This window comes from Pseudophryne corroboree, chromosome 5, assembly GCF_028390025.1.
Source record: "Pseudophryne corroboree isolate aPseCor3 chromosome 5, aPseCor3.hap2, whole genome shotgun sequence".
NCBI lineage: Eukaryota > Metazoa > Chordata > Amphibia > Anura > Myobatrachidae > Pseudophryne > Pseudophryne corroboree.
The window spans coordinates 166,573,986-166,598,150 of NC_086448.1; positions in this window are offsets into that span (position 1 = coordinate 166,573,986).

Sequence of the window (24,165 nt, forward strand, 5' to 3'; positions counted from 1 at the left end):
CATGTTTTATATAGGAAGAACGTCTAGGCCCTTAAAAATACGTATAAGTGAGCACCTAAGAAATGTGAAAAAGGGTCTTGAAGCACATGCACTTTCCGATCATTTTAGAAAAATACACAACTGTGACCCAGGCCATATTCTGAGGTTTGTGGGAATAAAAAAGATACCAGCAAACCATCGACAGAATAACATTAATAAAATATTGGCCAAAACCGAAATGCAGTTAATATATAAGTACAATACACTGCTACCTAAGGGTCTTAATTCTGATTTTGAGGTCAAGTGGTTTTTATAGGGATTGTAAAATGTCAATACTTTGTCTGTGATTATTGTGTTTTTAAGTTCATATAATTTTAAGCTTTTTATATATAGTTGTTTTAATCGAGATCATTTGATCTAATATTCTATACACTCCATAAATTGATTTGAGTCCTTTTTTCCGATCAGGACACATATGAACTCTGACCTATCGTTCATGGGAGAAATGAATATTCCTAATAGGAAGATTTGAAGTGTAAGAATATGTAATTCATTACCCCATAACAATATTATGGAGTTATAAGGAGGACAAGCCAGTGGTGTAAACAATACGGTATTTAAAAAATGATCCACCATGAGGAAGGGCGGAAGTGGAACGTTGTTTATATCCGCTACTTAGCAATGGAGAGTATCATCAATAACAACGTCCCACGGAGCAGTGAAGGGGAAACATACTCGCTGGGAGCGGAAGTGACGCTACGCACAAGAAGATCACAGCCGCTGCCTAGCAACGTAGGATACCGGAAGTGACGAACTGTGGATGAGGACTGAGTAACGTCACGGATGGAATGAGCGGAAGTGATGTATCGCGAGTAAAATCGAACAATGAAAACGGACTTTATAATGACATTACTAACATAAAGTACTTTGGGGATATCAGTTTAGCACATTTTATGAAGGTTCACACTGCATGGGATTCAATTTTATCTGTATATAGTGCCCGACGATTACAGGTTGTCAGGGCAACAGCAGATAACAAATGGAGGGAGCCATCTTTTATCACACATGAAATAGGTTTATTTTTGATTGTAGATGTGATTGGTCGATCAGGGAATAAAAGGGGGGATCTGTTAGTGGTGAGCACATTTTGCCTTGAGAAAGGGCCTAGCAAGGCCTGAAACGCGTTGGCGCAGTTGGAGGTGACATCTTGCTGTCTGTGGGAGAGGTGATTGCCGCAAAATCCAGAACGCCATTTCCCGGGAGGCTGACTGGTATCTAAGATCTTTTGCTGTATTGAGGACTTTGCTTCCTCTTACCATCTGGTAATTATCCCATTCTTACACTCAGTATAGCTGTGCACTGGCTGCAAGTGCTCTGTTTACATTGGATAAGGAGACATGTTTTAGATGTTTTTTATGAATATTTTAAAAAAAATTAAAACGGTATTACACGAGATACTTTCTACCTCTTGTTTTTATGACATTGGATGATTGAAAATCCGGATGACAAGTACCCACTGATTCAAGAGGAGAACAGAGATCTCTCTACATGCTCAAATTCAAGTAATATTAAGGAACGTACCCCATTAATTGCTATATGGGTGCTGAGTGACTGTGATTATATTTGTATACTATATAATTTATCATCTGGGTCTGGCGCCTAGTACTGTTACCACCTAATTTCATTTTAAAGTATAATACAGTTCTCACTGTGTCCTGTACTGTACTACCTGAGTTTCACAACACTACATTCTGTATCAAGTGCATACTGGTGCAGTTATCATCAAAGCTGCAATCCAGGTTCCCAGTCCTCAGCTATTCCAGTTATCCGGCACAGTACAGTTCAGACCCTAGCTCTTCCAGCTATCTGGCGCAGTTCGCAGCTGTTACAGTATACGGAACAGTCAGGTTCAGTCCTCAGCTGTTTCAGCTATCCATTTCTATCCCGGTCCAGTAATCCGGCTATATTCTGAGCCAGCCATCTTTCGATCCTGTCCGTAATCGGACTACAGCCGTCATCTGGTCCTGTCTGTAATCTGGGTCTAGACATCATCCAGTTACAGCCTTGCCTCAGTCCTAGAGTCAACTACAATAAATAGCTTCATTAGTGCTCTAAGCTATAATCACTTCAGTCCTATCTAAAGCCCAGTGACCCAAGCCCTTGTGCCCATAGACAAAAACAACTGATCCAAAGAGAGAGGATCCTGACAGTGACACAGCCTGTGCAGGCATGCTTCTCAGTAGAGTTGAACAATCAATGATTTGCAAGCATATTCTTGTTGTATTTTGTCCATGCTTTGTTGTCTGCCACCATACTAAATTGAATTAATTTAATACTCAGAAAATTACTCAGAAAAAAAATGTAATGACTGATGTCAAAATAAACTTGACCTGAATTAATCCCAACTCTGGTTGTCCGTGTTTCTTTATTGTAGATAAGTATTTTGGAGTTAATATGCTGTAAGTGGGTCAACTACAGATATGAACTGCTAGGGAATTTAAGAAATGTATTCAATTCTAGTTGTACTGTCTGCATTGTACATACTAACGAATACTTTATTAGCCTGGAATACAATACATGTGTGACAAGTGAAATCCTGCAAGGGCTCATGCTTTTTATATTAACTTAGTACAGTTAGTTATAGATGCATAGTAACATAGTATCTAAGGTTGATCAAAGACAATTGTCCATCGAGTTCAACCTATTTGTGGTCTCCTATGCAGGATTATTTGGTCTAAAATTTTGACTGATGCTTATGTCAGCCGTTGCGTTTTATCCCACTTTTTATAGTAACTATAGTGCGTGACTATGCACCATAACCCTCGATATCCTTATCCATTAGGAATTTATCTAACCCATTCTTAAAGGTGTTGACTAAGTCCGCCATTACAACTCCCTCTGGCAGGGAATTCCAAACACGTATTGTCCTTACCGTGAAAAAGCCTTTACGCCGTATTGTGCAGAAATCTCCTCTCCTCTAACCTGAGCGAGTGTTCACGAGTCCTCTGTGTTGATTTAACCAAAAACAGGTCCCGCGCAAGCTCTATGTATTGTCCCCTTATATATTTGTAGATGTTAATCATGTCCCCACTTGGTCTCCTCTTTTCCAGTGTAAACATGCCTTGTCTTGCAAGCCTTTCCTCGTATTCCAGCATCTCCATGCCCTTAATTAGTTTGGTTGTCCGCCTCTGAACCTTTTTTAGCTCCAGGATATCCTTTTTGTAGTATGGTGCCCAGAATTGTACACAGTATTCAAGGTGTGGCCTCACTAGTGATTTATTTAACGGGAGTATAACACTATCGTCCCTAGCATCAATTCCCTGTTTTATGCATGCTAATATCTTATTAGCCTTCTGTGCTGCAATCCTACTTTGGGTACTGCTGCTTAGTTTGCTATCTATGAGAACACCTAAATCCTTTTCCAGTACAAAATCCCCTAATTTTACCCCTTTTAGTATGTAGGTGTTATTTTTGTTCTTGTTACCACAGTGCATTACTTTACACTTGTCTGTATTGAAGCGCATTTTCCACTTGGCTGCCCATGCTTCTAATTTTACTAAGTCATTCTAAAGCGACTCAGCATCCTCCTCCGTATTTATAGCCTTACACAATTTGGTATCATCTGCAAAAACTTACACCATGCTCTCTAGACCTACTGTTAGGTCATTAATGAAAATGTTGAACAATAGCGGTCCTAATACCGAGCCTTGTGGCACACCACTTAGCACTTCAGTCCAATTTGTAAAAGATCCATTAACTACAATGCGCTGCTCCGTATTATCTAACCAATTTTTTACCCAAGTGCATATTGTGCTTCCAAGCCCTATTTCTTGTAGCTTTTAGATAAGTCGTATGTGTGGCACAGTGTCGAAAGCTTTGGCAAAGTCTAAAGAGATTACATAGATCTCTTTACCCTGATCGAGGTTTGCACTTAATGTTTCATAAAAGCCAAGTAAGTTGGTTTGACAGGATCTGTCCTTCACAAATCCATGATTCCTTTTAATGACCTTATTGGCTTCAAGGAACTTCTGAGTACTATCCCTTAGAATACCTTCCAATACTTTCCCCACTATAGATGTAAGACTAACTGGTCTATAATTACCTGGTTCAGCTTTACTTCCCTTTTTGAATATAGGCACTACTTCCACTATACGCAAGTCTTTGGGAACCATACCTGATATAACTGAATTCTTAAAGATCAAAAATAGCGGTTTTGCAAGTTCAGAGTGAAGCTCCATTAGAACCCTTGGGTGAATTCCATCGGGACCCGTGACTTATTAATCTTTAAATGTTGTAATCGGTCACAGACTACCTCCTCGCTTAAATAAGTACCTATCAGTGGGATATTCTCATTATTGAGATTGTGTGTTAGTCCCTGAATTGGGTCCTCTCTAGTAAATACTGTTGAAAAAAACTCATTTAATGTGTCCACTATGTCATTATCATTTTTACGTAAGACTCCCAACTTGTCTTTTAAAGGGTCTATACTCTCCTTCTTTAATCTATTGCTATTAATGTATTTAAAGAATTTTTGGGGATTCGCTTTGCTTTCCTTTGCTACTAGTTTTTCAGTTTCTACTTTAGCCGCTCTTATTTCTTATTTGCATATTTTGTTACAGTCCTTATAGTGCTGAAAGGACTCCGCTTTCCTGTCAGATTTGTATTTTTTAAATGCTCGCCTTTTCTTGCCCATAAGTTCCTTTATCTTTTTGTTAAGCCACATCGGTTTATGATTTTTATTCCTTTTTTTGCTGCTCGTAGGAATAAATTTGACAGTATTTTTAGCTAGCAGGGATTTTAATACATCCCATTTCTCCGTAGTATTTTTTCCTAGAGACAAACCTTCCCATTCAATATCCCTGAAAAATACCCTCATAATTTCAAAGTTGGCTTTGCTAAAGTTTAGAGTCCTAGTTGAGCCAGTATAGGACTGTTTATGAAAACTGATGTTGAATGTGACCATATTGTGGTTGCTGTTTCCTATGGGTTCCCCTACTATAATACCTGATACCAATTTCCCATTGTTTGTTAATACCAGGTCTAAGATTGCATTGTACCTGGTAGGTTCCTCAATTAGTTGAACTAAGTAGTTATCATTTAGTGTGTTTAAAAACATATTACCCCTAGCAGTATCACATGAATCATTTTTCCAGTTTATCACTGGATAGTTAAAATCTCCCATCACTACTACTGCACCTACTCCTGCTGCTCTTTCAATTTGCTTCGGTAACAATTCCTCATCAGATACATTAATACCAGGCAGCCTGTAGCATACACCCAATACTAACTTTTTTATTCCTTTATCCCCGCATGCAATTTCTACCCATAACGTCTCGACAGTGTCTACAGTGCCCTCCTGAATATCTTCCCGTATATCAGGTTTTAATAATGGCTTTATGTAAAGACACAACCCTCCACCCCTTTTATTTAGTCTGTCTCTCCTAAACGGCGTATAGCCCTCTAGATTGACTGTCCAATCATGAGATTCGTCCCACCAAGTTTCAGTAATGCCTATAATATCATAATGTTTGCTTGCTGCAAGTATTTCTAGTTCGCCCTTTTTACCAGTAAGGCTTCTAGCATTCACATACATACAACTAAGATAAGTATTTCCCCTTGTGTTAGGGACATCTTTCACCTTATGTAGCAACGATGACCCGTAATCGTTATTAGTTAGTGCTTTGGTAAAACCTCTTTTAGTACCCATTAGTTCCCTTACCGGCTGCTCTTACCCTCCCCCCAACTTCTGCTCCATTTCGTTTACTACCACCATCCCCACTATTCTCACTGCATGACCCGTAGTTTCTAGCTAAACCCTCCCCCCAGGCTCCTAGTTTAAAATCTCCTCCAACCTTCTAACCATCCTTCCCCCCAGCACCACGCCCCCTCCTCATTCAGGTGCAATCCATCATGACAAAAGAGATGGCGCCTGTCTGAGAAGTCCGCCCGGTGTTCCAGGAACACAATACCCTCTTTCCTGCACCAATCCCTAAACCACACATTTACCTCTCTAATCTCCCTCTGCCTCCCTGGACTAGCGCGTGGCACGGGTAATATTTCAGAGAATATTACCTTAGATGTCCTTGCCTTAAGTTTCTTGCCTAAGTCCCTATAGTCTTTCTTAAGGACATCCCACCTTTCGCTAACTTTGTCATTGGTGCCAACATGCACCAATGGCATTACAGTATATGGAAATACAACATAAAGCATGGTGGAATGTGCAACAAAATGATCTTGTGCTATTAATATTAAACTGGATGCAGTGTTTAAATAACCATTTTAGGATTATCTTTGTATTATTAACTGAAAAAATCGCCTTTCATGGTTTGGCTCCTCAACCTGTACTGGCAAAAAGCAACCTTTTGTGTATTTTACTATAATCAAACCACAAACTGTATTAATGTCTTATCCACCGCTGTGTGTTTGTGCTCCCAGCGGCATTAGAGTTGCTGCACTCACAATTTTGTTCAGCGGAGATAGTGGTCTTCTCCAATGAATTAAGCTTTGTTCCCACCCCTGTGCCTCTAACAGATAATGCCATCAGAATATTTTTGGCCACAAGATCTTTGGAAGCCTCTCGGGTAACCTATACTTGCACACATACAGTAGGCAAGCCAAGTATTAACGTGTCAGTAATGTGATCCTGCCAGTAATGTGATACAGTGAGTTGTGCTGCCCTAGTCCCCGTCACAATGTCACAATGAGGAGGTGGGCCCATAGGAGATGCAGAGTTCCCAAAGCGCCCTTAGGATACTGCAGGTGTTGACTTTCTATTCGTTTTCAGGATGGGTGATTTCGATCACTTAAGATGTATGCATGTTTATTTTTCACTATGATTATGATTGACTATTATCATTATGTTCCAGAGTGTGTAATAAATTATAATCTACTTTGAAATACAGTAACCCAATCTTTGCTTTCCATAATGCCATGTCGGTGTATGTTGTTGTGGAGGTGACTTCATGGGAAAGTAAAGTTTCTGTAAAACTAGGGATCTGATTAGATCATTGGACAGAAGCTGCTACAATTCAGTCAGTGCTGCTTTCACTTTAGATTTTAACTCATGTCCATGCAAGATGCACCCCTTGGATAGAGCCTGTGGTGAAGTTCTCTTTCCCATCTGCCACACATTTCTGTGTACATGCTGCTAATAGGTAAAGGTGATGGCACCAGGATGGGACCAAAGCAGCCGAAGAGAAGGGCCATTAAACAACTGCTTAAAATGTGATTGTGTAATATGTAATATTCCAAACATTTAACATACATCTTGTTTTATATACAGTGGGCCAAAAAAATATTTGGACAGCCACCAACTGTGCAAGTTGACCCAGTTAAAAGATGAGAGAGGTCTGTAATTTCCATCATAGGTACACTTTAACTGTTAGAGACAGAATCTGAAAAAAAAAACTAGGAAATCACATTGTATGATTTTTAAACAATTTATTTGTATATTCTTGCGGAAAATAAATATTTGGACAATCAAAAAGTTTAACTCAATACTTTGTAATATAACCTCAGTTGGTAATTACAGAGGTCAAACGTTTCCTGTAGTTCTTGACCAGGTTTGCACACACTGTAGCAGGTATTTTGGCTCACTCTTCCATGCAGAGCTTCTCTAGATCTGTCATGTTTTAGGGCTGTCGCTGGGCAACAAGGACTTTCAACTCCCTCCACAGATTTTCTATTGGGTTGAGGTCTGGAGACTGGCTAGGCCACTCCAGGACCTTGAAATGCTTCTTACGGAGCCACTCCTTAGTTGCCCGAGCGGTGTGTTTGGGGTCATTGTCATGCTGGAAGGCCCAGCCACGTTCCATCTTCAATGCTCTTACTGAGGGAATGAGGTTTTTGCCCAAAATCTCACAATACTTGGCCCCATTCATCCTATCCTTAATACGGATCAGTCGTCTTGTCCCCTTTGCAGAAAAGCAGCCCCAAAGCATGATGTTTCCACCCTTATGCTTCACAGTGGGTATGGTGTTCTTGGGATGCCATTCATCATTCTTCTCCCTCCAAACATGGCGAGTGGAGTTTATACCAAAAAGATCGATTTTACTCTCATCTGACCACATTACATTCTCCCAATCCTCCTCTGGATCATCCATATGCTCACTGGCAAACTTTATACGGGCTTAGACATGTGATGGCTTAAGCAGGGGGACCTTTCAGGCACTGCAGAATTTCAATCCATGACGACGTAGTGTGTTACTAATGGTAACCTTTGTGACTGTGGTCCCAGCTCTCTTGAGGTCATTGACCAGGTCCCCTTGTGTAGTTCTGAGCTGATTCCTCATCGTTCTCAAGATCATTGATACCCCACGAGGTGAAATCTTCCATGGAACCCCAGGTCGAGGGAGATTGTCAGTGATCTTGCATTTCTTCCATTTTTTAATAATTGCGCCAACAGTTGATCTCTTTTCACCAAGCTGCTTGCCTATTGTCGAGTAGTTCCTCCCAGCCTTATGCAGCTCTACAATTTTTTTCCTGGTGTCCTTAGACAGCTCTTTGGTCTTGGCCATGGTGGAGAGGTAGCAGTCTGACTGTTTGAGAGTGTGGACAGGTGTCTTTTATACAGGTAACCAGTTCAAACAGGTGCCATTAATACATGTAACGAGTGGAGAATAGAAGAGCTTCTTAAAGAAAAAGTAACAAATCTGTGAGAGACAGAAATCTTGCTGCTTGGTAGGTGTCCAAATATTTATTTTCCACAAGAATATACAAATAAATTGTTTTAAAAATCATACAATGTGATTTCTTATTTTTTTTCAGATTCTGTCTCTCACAGTTGAAGTGTACCTATGATGGAAATTACAGACCTCTCTCATCTTTTTAAGTGGGTCAACTTGCACAATCGGTGGCTGTCCAAATACTTTTTTGCCCCACTATATATATATATATATATATATGCGCAAAAGAGCCCCTTACAGGCACGGTGGCACACTACGCATATCATGCTATTATTCTCCCTCCAGGGGTATCATGGACACCCCAATAGGCAGAATAGTTGTTGGTATGCCAGCTGTCAGGATTCTGGCGACAGTATTGTAAGTGCCGGGATCCCGACAGCCGGCATGTCAAATGCCTTTATATATATATATATATATATATATATATATAGAGAGAGAGAGAGAGAGAGAGAGAGAGAGAGAGAGAGAGAGAGAGAGATTTCCCCAGGGAGCTAATGTCGTTCTTTGGTATGTACAACATATGTCCCAAAAACCATATTACTACAGAATATAATTTGTGAGGAGGAACAGAACAAGGAGGACTGGTTCAAAAAGAACTGGTTATGAAAGAAGTAGAATTCTAACAGGCTTAATTAGTGTTGACATATACAATGGTCAGAAAATTATATCTCCTGAAACTATAACATATATTTGAAATATATCATTTTAATCATATTCAAAAAGTTGAGCATAATTTATGCTCGTACGTTCACTACTTATTAACAAGTATTTAAATGGAGTAAGTAAAAAATGGCGGTATCTTAACCCATATTAACCTTTATCATAATATTCATAAACACCAATTAAAGATTTATATAAGGTGTATACTTATGTACACGCAGACAATTATTTCATTTAAATTGGCATAGAGTAATTACATACCAATTAAAAAATTAGATGTGGCCCATTAGATGATTTTCCACTGAGCAAAGCCCGGTTCAGAAAATTACATAGGTAATTTTAAACCTATAATGGAAAGGAAATCTATGGTACTATATTGGTGCAGTAATTATTATGTATACTCGCCCTTATTATGTCCGTCATACGTACCAATAAGGTTAAATCAAGCCCATAGAGCAGCTAATCACTGGATAACGCCCAGGTATCAGTATAAAAGAGACGGGTAACTGTGATAAAGCCTGTGATTAAACAAATTGTATATATAGTATAATACCAATATGAACCATTATTCCTGGTAAATGATACATGTGCCAACGGAACAAGATACAATTACCATATTCAATTAATGCAGGTGCAGGGAAATGGCCATCTATGACATAATCCTTAATTCAAATTTGAATATTAGGTTCTGATATCAATTTAAACAAGGCAGGTAACTGTGATGGTGCCTGTCATTAAACAAAAATGTATATACAGGTTGAGTATCCCTTATCCAAAATGCTTGGGACCAGAGGTATTTTGGATATGGGATTTTTCCGTATTTTGGAATAATTGCATACCATAATGAGATATCATGGTGATGGGACCTAAATCTAAGCACAGAATACATTTATGTTACATATACACATTATACACACAGCCTGAAGGTCATTTTAGCCAATATTTTTTATAACTTTGTACATTAAACAAAGTGTGTGTACATTCACACAATTTACTTATGTTTCATATACACCTTATACACACAGCCTGAAGGTCATTTAATACAATATTTTTAATAACTTTGTGTATTAAACAAAGTTTGTGTACATTGAGCCATCAGAAAACAAAGGTTTCACTATCTCACTCTCACTCAAAAAGTTCGTATTTTGGAATATTCCGTATTTCGGAATATTTGGATATGGGATACTCAACCTGTAGTATAATACTGACCAATATTCAATAACACTAGTCCTATTCAATTAATGCAGGTATAGGATATGGCCATCTATGACATAATCCTTAATTTAAATATCATAGCCAGTATTAAAAATATTGTAGCAGGACAACATAACATAACCAGGGCTAATAATAAACCCTAAAGATATTTTTCTTTCAATAATGACATGTCAAAAAACCATGGAGAACCATAAGGTTGGTATGCTTACCTCTCTCCAATTAGTAACACTCCTAGCTGCTGCATGAACTGCAGGTTCAATCCACTGGGTTTTTATACCCCATAATAAGCAACATCACTTCCTGCATGATGATTAACTAATATTAAGTTCATACTCTTTTATTTACCACTTATTAATATATCCAATTGGGTATGCTTTAATAACTACATGGATAACCAATTTTTATGTATTTGAAGCAGACATATTATTGGACTTTTAAGGGAAAGCAGGATAATTGAATAATTGCCCTCCTATGCCCCACCATGGCGTGCGTTCCACCGTACTTATATAGCTTCTTATATAGCGCTCGGTTTCCAAGACAACCACTTTCCTATCTCTACCATGGCAAACCAACCCTCACCTACTTGTTAGGCTTCCCGCCCACAGTGCAGATGCTGATTGCAGGGTCATTGGTTCAAATCCTAGGTTCAATTGCTGTCTATATACCTGATAGTGTTTAAAGTCTCAGTACATAATTGGCCATGTGTTTCCTCAGTGAGTACATTGGGAATGCTTCCATATGGGTTTGTGGATGATGGTTGTATCCTCAATTGGATGTTGCACTGTGTTTGATATTATTATTGTCATTGATTTTGTTAAAGTTTAACATAAATACTAAATACACAGAATATGCATTGAGAAGAGTCTCTCTGCTAAACAAAAACTTGAGGAGACTACGTAGCCTACTGGTTAGGCTTTCTGCCCACAATGCAGATGCTGATTGCAGGGTCATTGGTTCGAATTCTGGGTTCGATCGCTGTCTATAAACCTGATAGTGTTAACAGTCTCAGTACATAATTTGTCATGTGTTTCCTCAGTGAGTACATTGGAAATGCTTCCATATGGCTTAGAGTACATGTGTTTGTGGATGATGGTTGTATTCTCAATTGGATTTTCACTGTGTTTGATATTATTATTGTCATTGATTTTGTTAAAGATCAATATCAATACTAAATACACAGAATATGCATTGAGAAAAGTCTCTCTGCTAGGCAAAAACCTTGGGAGACTCCATAGCCTACTGGTTAGGCTTCCCGCCCACAGTGCAGATGCTGATTGCAGGGTCATTGGTTTGAATCCTGGGTTTAACCACTGTCTATAAACCTGATAGTGTTAAAAGTCTCAGTACATAGTTGGCCATGTGTTTCCTCAGTGAATACATTGGAAATGCTTCCATATGGCTTAGAGTACATGGGTTTGTGGATGATGGTTGTATCCTCAATTGGATGTTGCACTGTGTTTGATATTATTGTCATTGATTTTGTTAAGGTTTAACATCAATACTAAATACACAAAATATGCATTGAGAAAAGTCTCTCTGCTAGACAATAACCTTGGGAGACTCTGTAGCCTACTGGTTAGGCTTCCCACCCACAGTGCAGATGCTGATTGCAGGGTCATTGGTACAAAAACTGGGTTCAACCACTGTCTATATACCTGATAGTGTTTAAAGTCTCAGTACATAATTGGCCATGTGTTTCCTTAGTGATTACATTGGAAATGCTTACATATGGCTTAAGGGCCCTACTCACTGGCCGACCCGCCACCGAGCTGCCCGACGGCGGATACGGCCGACGAGCGACCCGGCGGTGGGGGGTCCATATTGGCCTGCATGCACAGCCGGCGGGAGACCAGCGATGAACGAGCGCGGGGCCGCGCATCGTTCATCGCTGGAGTCTCCACACTGAAAGATATGAACGAGTTCTCGTTCATTTATGAACGAGATCGTTCATATCTTTCAAAAATTCGGCCAGTGTGTAGGGCCCTTTAGTGTACATGGGTTTGTGGATGATGGTTGTATCCTCAATTGGATGTTGCACTGTGTTTGATATTATTATTGTCATTGATTTTGTTAAAGTACAACGTCAATACTATATACACAGAATATGCATTGAGAAAAGTCAAAAGTAAAAACTTCGGGAGACTCCGTAGCCTACAGGTTAGGCTTCCCACCCACAGTGCAGATGCTAATTGCAGGGTCATTGGTTCAAATCCTGGGTTCAATTGCTGTCTATATACCTGATAGTATTTAAAGTCTCAGTACATAATTGGCAATGTGTTTCCTCAGTGAGTACATTGGGAATGCTTTCATATGGGTTTGTGGATGATGGTTGTATCCTCAATTGGATGTTGCACTTTGTTTGATATTATTATTGTCATTGATTTTGTTAAAGTTTAACATCAATACTAAATACACAGAATATGCATTGAGAAAAGTCTCTCTGCTAAGCAAGAACTTTGGGAGACTCTGTAGCCTACTAGTTAGTTTTCCCGCCCACAGTGCAGCTTCTGCTTGCGGGGTCATTGGATTGGATTGAATCCTGGGTTCGATCGCTGTCTGATAGTGTTAACAGTCTCAGTACATAACTGGCCATGTGTTTCCTCAGTGAGTACATTGGAAATGTCTATACACCTGATAGTGTTAACAGTCTCAGTACATAACTGGCCATGTGTTTCCTCAGTGAGTACATTGGAAATGCTTCCATATGGCTTAGCGTACATGGGTTTGTGGATGATGGTTGTATCCTCAATTGGATGTTGAACTGTGTTTGATATTATTATTGTCATTGATTTTGTAAAAGTTTAACATCAATACTAAATACACAGAATATGCATTGAGAAAAGTCTCTCTTCTAGGCAAAAACCTTGGGAGACTCCGTAGCCTACTGGTTAGGCTTCCCACCCAAAGTGCAGATGCTGATTGCAGGGTCATTGGTTTGAATCCTGGGTTCAACCACTGTCTGTAAACCTGATAGTGTTATAAGTCTCAGAACATAATTGGCCATGTTATTCCTCAGTGAGTACATTGGAAATGCTTCCATATGGCTTAGAATACATGGGGTTGTGGATGATGGTTGTATCCTCAATTGGATTTTCACTGTGTTTTATATTATTATTGTCATTGATTTTGTTAAAGTTCAACATCAATACTAAATACACAGAATATGCATTGAGAAAAGTCTCTCTGCTAAGCAAAAACCTTGGGAGGCTCCGTAGCCTACTGGTTAGGTTAACCACCCTCAGTGCAGATGCTGATTGCAGGGTCATTGGTTCAATTCATGGGTTCAACCACTGTCTATACACCTGATAGTGTTAGAAGTCTCTTTAACATATTTGGCAATGTGTTGCCTCAGTGAGTACATTGGAAATGCTTCCATATGGCTTAGCGTACATGGGTTTGTGGATGATGGTTGTATCCTCAATTGGATGTTGCACTGTGTTTGATATTATTATTGTCATTGATTTTGTTAAAGTTTAACATCAATACTAAATACACAGAATATGCATTGAGAAAAGTCTCTCTGCTAAGCAAAAACCTTGGGAGACTCCGTAGCCTACTGGTTAGGTTAACCACCCACAGTGCAGATGCTGCTTGCAGGGTCTTTGGTACAAAACCTGAGTTCGATCACTGTCTATACACCTGATAGTATTAACAGTCTCAGTACATAACTGGCCATGTGTTTCCTCAGTGAGTACATTGGAAATGCTTACATATGGCTTAGCATACATGGGTCTGTGGATGATGGTTGTATCCTCAATTGGATGTTGCACTGTGTTTGATATTATTATTGTCATTGATTTTGTTAAAGTACAACGTCAATACTAAATACACAGAATATGCATTGAGAAAAGTCTCTCTGCTAAGTAAAAACTTCAGGAGACTCCATAGCCTACAGGTTAGGCTTCCCGCCCACAGTGCAAATGCTGATTGCAGGGTCATTGGTTCAATTGCTGTCTATATACCTGATAGTGTTTAAAGTCTCAGTACATAATTGGCCATGTGTTTCCTCAGTGAGTACATTGGGAATGCTTCCATATGGGTTTGTGAATGATGTTTGTATCCTCAATTGGATGTTGCACTGTGTTTGATATTATTATTGTCATTGATTTTGTTAAAGTACAACGTCAATACTATATACACAGAATATGCATTGAGAAAAGTCTCTCTGCTAATTAAAAACTTTGGGAGACTCCATAGCCTACAGGTTAGGCTTCCCACCCACAGTGCAAATGCTGATTACAGGGTCATTGGTTCAATTGCTGTCTATATACCTGATAGTGTTTAAAGTCTCAGTACATAATTGGCCATGTGTTTCCTCAGTGAGTACATTGGGAATGCTTCCATATGGGTTTGTGAATGATGTTTGTATCCTCAATTGGATGTTGCACTGTGTTTGATATTATTATTGTCATTGATTTTGTTAAAGTACAACGTCAATACTAAATACACAGAATATGCATTGAGAAAAGTCTCTCTGCTAAGTAAAAACTTCAGGAGACTCCATAGCCTACAGGTTAGGCTTCCCGCCCACAGTGCAAATGCTGATTGCAGGGTCATTGGTTCAATTGCTGTCTATATACCTGATAGTGTTTAAAATCTCAGTACATAATTGGCCATGTGTTTCCTCAGTGAGTACATTGGGAATGCTTCCACATGGGTTTGTGAATGATGTTTGTATCCTCAATTGGATGTTGCACTGTGTTTGATATTATTATTGTCATTGATTTTGTTAAAGTTTAACATCAATACTAAATACACAGAATATGCATTGAGAAAAGTCTCACTGCTAAGCAAAAACCTTGGGAAGCTCCGTAGCCTACTGGCTAGGCTTCCCGCCCACAGTGCAGATGCTGATTGCAGGGTCATTGGTTCAAATCCTGGTCTATATAACTGATAGTGTTTAAAGTCTCAGTATATAATTGGCCATGTGTTTCCTCAGTGAGTAAATTGGGAATGCTTCCATATGGGTTTGTGGATGATGGTTGTATCCTCAATTGGATGTTGCACTGTGTTTGATATTATTATTGTCATTGAATTTGTTAAAGTTTAACATAAATACGAAATACACAGAATGTGCATTGAGAAAAGTCTCTTTGCTAAACAAAAACCTTGGGAGACTCCGTAGCCTATTGGTTAGGCTTCTCACCCACAGTGCAGATGCTGATTGTAGGGTCATTGGTTTGAATCCTGAGTTCGACCACTGTCTATAAACCTGATAGTGTTATAAGTCTCAGTACATAATTGGCCATGTGTTTCCTCAGTGACTACATTGGAAATGCTTCCATATGGCTTAGAATACATGGGTTTGTGGATGATGGTTGTATCCTCCATTGGATTTTCACTGTGTTTGATATTATTATTGTCATTGATTTTGTTAAAGTTCAACATCAATACTAAATACACAGAATATGCATTGAGAAAAGTATCTCTGCTAAGTAAAAACTTTGGGAGACTCCGTAGCCTACTGGTTAGACTTCCCGCCCACAGTGCAGATGCTGATTGCAGGGTGATTTTTCAACCACTGTCTATATACCTGATAGTGTTAAAAGTCTCAGTACATAATTGGCCATGTGTTGTCTCAGTGAGTACATTGGAAATGCTTCCATATGGCGTAGAGTACATGGGTTTGTGGATGATAGTTGTATCCTCAATTGGATGTTGCACTGTGTTTTATATTATTATAGTCATTGATTTTGTTAAAGTTTAACATTAATACTAAATACACAGAATATGTATTGAGAAAAGTCTCTCTGCTAAGCAAAAACCTTGGGAGACTCCGTAGCCTACTGTTTAGGCTTCCCACCCACAGTGCAGTTTCTGCTTGCAGGATCATTGGTTCAAATCCTGGGATCGACCGCTGTCTATACACCTGATAGTGTTAACAGTCTCAGTACATAATTGGCCATGTGTTGCCTCAGTGAGTACATTGGAAATGCTTCCATATGGGTTAAAGTACATGGGTTTGTGGATGATGGTTGTATTCTCAATTGGATGTTGTACTGTGTTTGATATTATTATTATTGTCATTGATTTTGAAAAAGTTCAACATCATTACTAAATACACAGAATATGCATTGAGAAAAGTCTCTCTGCTAAGCAAAAACTTTGTGAGGCTCCGTAGAATACTGGCTAGGCTTCCCGCCCACAGTGTAGATGCTGCTTGCAGGATCATTGGTTCAAATCCTGGTATCGACCGCTGTCTATACACCTGATAGTGTTAAAAGTCTTATTATATAATTGGCCATGTGTTGTCTCAGTGAGTACATTGGAAATGCTTCCATATAGCTTAGAGTACATGGGTTTGTGGATGATGGTTCTATCCTCAATTGGATGTTGCACTGTGTTTGATATTATTATTGTCATTGATTTTGTTAAAGTTTAACATCATTACTAAATAGTGATGAGCACCGGAAATTTTTCGGGTTTTGTGTTTTGGTTTTGGGTTCGGTTCCGCGGCCGTGTTTTGGGTTCGAACGCGTTTTGGCAAAACCTCACCGGATTTTTTTTGTCGGATTCGGGTGTGTTTTGGATTCGGGTGTTTTTTTCAAAAAACCCTAAAAAACAGCTTAAATCATAGAATTTGGGGGTCATTTTGATCCCAAAGTATTATTAACCTCAATAACCATAATTTCCACTCATTTTCAGTCTATTCTGAACACCTCACACCTCACAATATTATTTTTAGTCCTAAAATTTGCACCGAGGTCGCTGGATGGCTAAGCTAAGCGACCCAAGTGGCCGACACAAACACCTGGCCCATCTAGGAGTGGCACTGCAGTGTCACGCAGGATGGCCCTTCCAAAAAACACTCCCCAAAAAGCACATGACGCAAAGAAAAAAAGAGGCGCAATGAGGTAGCTGTGTGAGTAAGCTAAGCGACCCTAGTGGCCGACACAAACACCTGGCCCATCTAGGAGTGGCACTGCAGTGTCACGCAGGATGGCCCTTCCAAAAAACACTCCCCAAACAGCACATGACGCAAAGAAAAAAAGAGGCGCAATGAGGTAGCTGTGTGAGTAAGCTAAGCGACCCAAGTGGCCGACACAAACACCTGGCCCATCTAGGAGTGGCACTGCAGTGTCACGCAGGATGGCCCTTCCAAAAAACACTCCCCAAACAGCACATGACGCAAAGAAAAAAAGAGGCGCAATGAGGTAGCTGTGTGAGTAAGCTAAGCGACCCTAGTGGCCGACACAAACACCTGGCCCATCTAGGAGTGGCACTGCAGTGTCACGCAGGATGGCCCTTCCAAAAAACACCCCCCAAACAGCACATGATGCAAAGAAAAATGAAAGAAAAAAGAGGTGCAAGATGGAATTGTCCTTGGGCCCTCCCACCCACCCTTATGTTGTATAAACAGGACATGCACACTTTAACCAACCCATCATTTCAGTGACAGGGTCTGCCACACGACTGTGACTGAAATGACGGGTTGGTTTGGACCCCCACCAAAAAAGAAGCAATTAATCTCTCCTTGCACAAACTGGCTCTACAGAGGCAAGATGTCCACCTCATCATCATCCTCCGATATATCACCGTGTACATCCCCCTCCTCACAGATTATCAATTCGTCCCCACTGGAATCCACCATCTCAGCTCCCTGTGTACTTTGTGGAGGCAATTGCTGCTGGTGAATGTCTCCACGGAGGAATTGATTATAATTCATATTAATGAACATCATCTTCTCCACATTTTCTGGATGTAACCTCGTACGCCGATTGCTGACAAGGTGAGCGACGGCACTAAACACTCTTTCGGAGTACACACTTGTGAGAGGGCAACTTAGGTAGAATAAAGCCAGTTTGTGCAAGGGCCTCCAAATTGCCTCTTTTTCCTGCCAGTATAAGTACGGACTGTCTGACGTGCCTACTTGGATGCGGTCACTCATATAATCCTCCACCATTCTTTCAATAGGGAGAGAATCATATGCAGTGACAGTAGACGACATGTCCGTAATCGTTGTCAGGTCCTTCAGTCCGGACCAGATGTCAGCATCAGCAGTCGCTCCAGACTGCCCTGCATCACCGCCAGCGGGTGGGCTCGGAATTCTGAGCCTTTTCCTCGCACCCCCAGTTGCGGGAGAATGTGAAGGAGGAGATGTTGACAGGTCGCGTTCCGCTTGACTTGACAATTTTGTCACCAGCAGTTCTTTGAACCCCAGCAGACTTGTGTCTGCCGGAAAGAGAGATCCAAGGTAGGTTTTAAATCTAGGATCGAGCACGGTGGCCAAAATGTAGTGCTCTGATTTCAACAGATTGACCACCCGTGAATCCTTGTTAAGCGAATTAAGGGCTCCATCCACAAGTCCCACATGCCTAGCGGAATCGCTCTGTGTTAGCTCCTCCTTCAATGTCTCCAGCTTCTTCTGCAAAAGCCTGATGAGGGGAATGACCTGACTCAGGCTGGCAGTGTCTGAACTGACTTCACGTGTGGCAAGTTCAAAAGGTTGCAGAACCTTGCACAACGTTGAAATCATTCTCCACTGCGCTTGAGACAGGTGCATTCCACCTCCTATATCGTGCTCAGTTGTATAGGCTTGAATGGCCTTTTGCTGCTCCTCCAACCTCTGAAGCATATAGAGGGTTGAATTCCACCTCGTTACCACCTCTTGCTTCAGATGATGGCAGGGCAGGTTCAGGCGTTTTTGGTGGTGCTCCAGTCTTCTGTACGTGGTGCCTGTACGCCGAAAGTGTCCCGCAATTCTTCTGGCCACCGACAGCATCTCTTGCACGCCCCTCTCGTTTTTTAAATAATTCTGCACCACCAAATTCAAGGTATGTGCAAAACATGGGACGTGCTGGAATTTGCCCAGATTTAATGCACACACAATATTGCTGGCGTTGTCCGTAGCAACAAATCCACAGGAGAGTCCAATTGGGGTAAGCCATTCTGCGATGATCTTCCTCAGTTGTCATAAGAGGTTTTTAGCTGTGTGCGTATTCTGGAAAGCGGTGATACAAAGCGTAGCCTGCCTAGGAAAGAGTTGGCGTTTGCGAGATGCTGCTACTGGTGCCGCCGCTGCTGTTCTTGCGGCGGGAGTCCATACATCTACCCAGTGGGCTGTCACAGTCATATAGTCCTGAGCCTGCCCTGCTCCACTTGTCCACATGTCCGTGGTTAAGTGGACATTGGGTACAACTGCATTTTTTATGACACTGGTGAGTCTTTTTCTAAGGTCTGTGTACATTTTCTGTATCGCCTGCCTAGAGAAATGGAACCTAGATGGTATTTGGTACCGGGGACACAGTACCTCCAACAAGTCTCTAGTTGCCTCTGCAGTAATGATGGATACCGGAACCACGTTTCTCACCGCCCAGTATGCCAAGGCCTCAGTTATCCGCTTTGCAGCAGGATGACTGCTGTGATATTTCATCTTCCTCGCAAAGGACTGTTGGACAGTCAATTGCTTGGTGGAAGTAGTAAAAGTGGTCTTACGAGTACGACTTCCCCTCTGGGATGACCATCGACTCCCAGCAGCAACAACAGCAGCGCCAGCAGCAGTAGGCGTTACACGCAAGGATGCATCGGAGGAATCCCAGGCAGGAGAGGACTCGTCAGAATTGCCAGTGGCAGTGACATGGCCTGCAGGACTATTGGCATTCCTGGGGAAGGAGGAAATTGACACTGAGGGAGTTGGTGGGGTGGTTTGCGTGAGCTTGGTTACAAGAGGAAGGGATTTACTGGTCAGTGGACTGCTTCCGCTGTCGCCCAAAGTTTTTGAACTTGTCACTGACTTATGATGAATGCGCTGCAGGTGACGTATAAGGGAGGATGTTCTGAGGTGGTTAACGTCCTTACCCCTACTTATTACAGCTTGACAAAGGCAACACACGGCTTGACAAATGTTGTCCGCATTTCTGTTGAAATACTTCCACACCGAAGAGCTGATTTTTTTGGTATTTTCACCAGGCATGTCAATGGCCCTATTCCTCCCACGGACAACAGGTGTCTCCCCGGGTGCCTGACTTAAACAAACCACCTCACCATCAGAATCCTCCTGGTCAATTTCCTCCCCAGCGCCAGCAACACCCATATCCTCCTCATCCTGGTGTACTTCAACACTGACATCTTCAATCTGACTATCAGGAACTGGACTGCGGGTGCTCCTTCCAGCACTTGCAGGGGGCGTGCAAATGGTGGAAGGCACATGCTCTTCACGTCCAGTGTTGGGAAGGTCAGGCATCGCAAACGACACAATTGGACTCTCCTTGTGGATTTGTGATTTCGAAGAACGCACAGTTCTTTGCTGTGCTTTTGCCAGCTTGAGTCTTTTCATTTTTCTAGCGAGAGGCTGAGTGCTTCCATCCTCATGTGAAGCTGAACCACTAGCCATGAACATAGGCCAGGGCCTCAGCCGTTCCTTGCCACTCCGTGTGATAAATGGCATATTGGCAAGTTTACGCTTCTCCTCCGACAATTTTATTTTAGATTTTTGAGTCCTTTTTTTACTGATATTTGGTGTTTTGGATTTTACATGCTCTGTACTATGACATTGGGCATCGGCCTTGGCAGACGACGTTGCTGGCATTTCATCATCTCGGCCATGACTAGTGGCAGCAGCTTCAGCACGAGGTGGAAGTCGATCTTGATCTTTCCCTATTTTTGGAACCTCAACATTTTTGTTCTCCATATTTTAATAGGCACAACTAAAAGGCACCTCAGGTAAACAATGGAGATGGATGGATACTAGTATACTTATGGATGGACGAGCGACTGCCGACACAGAGGTAGCTACAGCCGTGGACTACCGTACTGCGTCTGCTGCTAATATAGACTGGATGATAATGATATAAAAAATATATATATATATCACTACTGCAGCCGGACAGGTATATATTATATAATGACGGACCTGCTGGACACTGTCAGCTCAGCACTGCAGACTCCTAAAGTAAGCTACTAGTATCAAGAAGATAGAAAAAAAAAAACACCACGGGTAGGTGGTAAACAATTATGGATGGACGAGCGACTGCCGACACAGAGGTAGCTATAGCCGTGGACTACCATACTGCGTCTGCTGCTAATATAGACTGGATGATAATGAGATATAAAATATATATATATATCACTACTGCAGCCGGACAGGTATATATTATATAATGACGGACCTGCTGGACACTGTCAGCTCAGCACTGCAGACTCCTAAAGTAAGCTACTAGTAGTATCAAGAAGATAGAAGAAAAAAAAACACCACAGGTAGGTGGTATACAATTATGGATGGACGAGCGACTGCCGACACAGAGGTAGCTACAGCCGTGGACTACCGTACTGCGTCTGCTGCTAATATAGACTGGATGATAATGAGATATAAAATATATATATATCACTACTGCAGCCGGACAGGTATATATTATATAATGACGGACCTGCTGGACACTGTCAGCTCAGCACTGCAGACTCCTAAAGTAAGCTACTAGTAGTATCAAGAAGATAGAAAAAAAAAAACACCACAGGTAGGTGGTATACAATTATGGATGGACGAGCGACTGCCGACACAGAGGTAGCTACAGCCGTGGACTACCGTACTGCGTCTGCTGCTAATATAGACTGGATGATAATGATATAAAAAATATATATATATCACTACTGCAGCCGGACAGGTATATATTATATAATGACGGACCTGCTGGACACTGTCAGCTCAGCACTGCAGACTCCTAAAGTAAGCTACTAGTATCAAGAAGATAGAAAAAAAAAACACCACGGGTAGGTGGTATACAATTATGGATGGACGAGCGACTGCCGACACAGGGGTAGCTACAGCCGTGGACTACCGTACTGCGTCTGCTGCTAATATAGACTGGATGATAATGATATAAAAAATATATATATCACTACTGCAGCCGGACAGGTATATATTATATAATGACGGACCTGCTGGACACTGTCAGCTCAGCACTGCAGACTCCTAAAGTAAGCTACTAGTATCAAGAAGATAGAAAAAAAAAAAAACACCACGGGTAGGTGGTATACAATTATGGATGGACGAGCGACTGCCGACACAGAGGTAGCTACAGCCGTGGACTACCGTACTGCGTCTGCTGCTAATATAGACTGGATGATAATGATATAAAATATATATATATATCACTACTGCAGCCGGACAGGTATATATTATATAATGACGGACCTGCTGGACACTGTCAGCTCAGCACTGCAGACTCCTAAAGTAAGCTACTAGTATCAAGAAGATAGAAGAAAAAAAAAACACCACGGGTAGGTGGTATACAATTATGGATGGACGAGCGACTGCCGACACAGAGGTAGCTACAGCCGTGGACTACCGTACTGCGTCTGCTGCAGTGCTAATATAGACTGGATAATAATGATATAAAAAATATATATATATCACTACTGCAGCCGGACAGGTATATATTATATAATGACGGACCTGCTGGACACTGTCAGCAGAATGCTTTTATAGAATAAAAACACCACACGACGAGTGAATAACTTTTTCAGGCAGACAATCACAATATACTGGTGGTCAGTGGTCACTGGTCAGTCACACTGGCAGTGGCACTCTGGCAGCAAAAGTGTGCACTGTTAAAATATGTACTCCTGCTATAACTGCTCCCCAGTCTCCCCCACAATTAAGCTGTGTGAGCAGTGAGCACTCAGCACAGTCAGATATACAGTATTACATAGATGATGCAGCACACTGAGGGCACACTGAGGCTGAGCACAGATATGGTATGTGACTGTGTCACACTGTGTATCGTTTTTTTTCAGGCAGAGAACGGATTAATTAAACTGGTTGTCACTGGTCACACTATCAGCAAGTAGTACTCCTAATATGCTCCCCAAAATTAGTAAATCAAGTGTCTCTACTGCTCTCTAGTCTACTCTAAACGGAGAGGACGCCAGCCACGTCCTCTCCCTATCAATCTCAATGCACGTGTGAAAATGGCGGCGACGCGCGGCTCCTTATATAGAATCCGAGTCTCGCGATAGAATCCGAGCCTCGCGAGAATCCGTCAGCGGGATGATGACGTTCGGGCGCGCTCGGGTTAACCGAGCAAGGCGGGAAGATCCGAGTCTGCCTCGGACCCGTGTAAAAAGCGTGAAGTTCGGGGGGGTTCGGTTTCCGAGAAACCGAACCCGCTCATCACTATTACTAAATACACAGAATATGCATTGAGAATAGTCTCTCTGCTAAGCAAAAACCTTGGGAGACTCCGTAGCCTACTGGTTAGGCTTCCTGCCCACAGTGCAGATTCTGCTTGCAGGATCATTGGTTCAATTCCTGGGTTTGACTGCTGTCTATACACCTGATAGTGTTAAAAGTCTCATTACATAAATTATGTTGATGTTGATGTTGAACTTTAACAAAATCAATGACAATAATAATATCAAACACAGTACAACATCCAATTGAGGATACAACCATCATCCACAAACCCATGTACGCTAAGCCATATGGAAGCATTTCCAACGTACTCACTAAGGCAACACATGGCCAATTATGTAGAGACTTTTAACACTACAAGTGTATAGACAGCGGTCGTACCCAGGAATCGTACCAATGACCCTGCAATCAGTATCTGCACTGGGGGTGGGAAGCCTAGCCAGTAGGCTACGGAGCATCCCAAGGTTTTTGTTTAGCAGAGAGACTTTTCTCAATGCA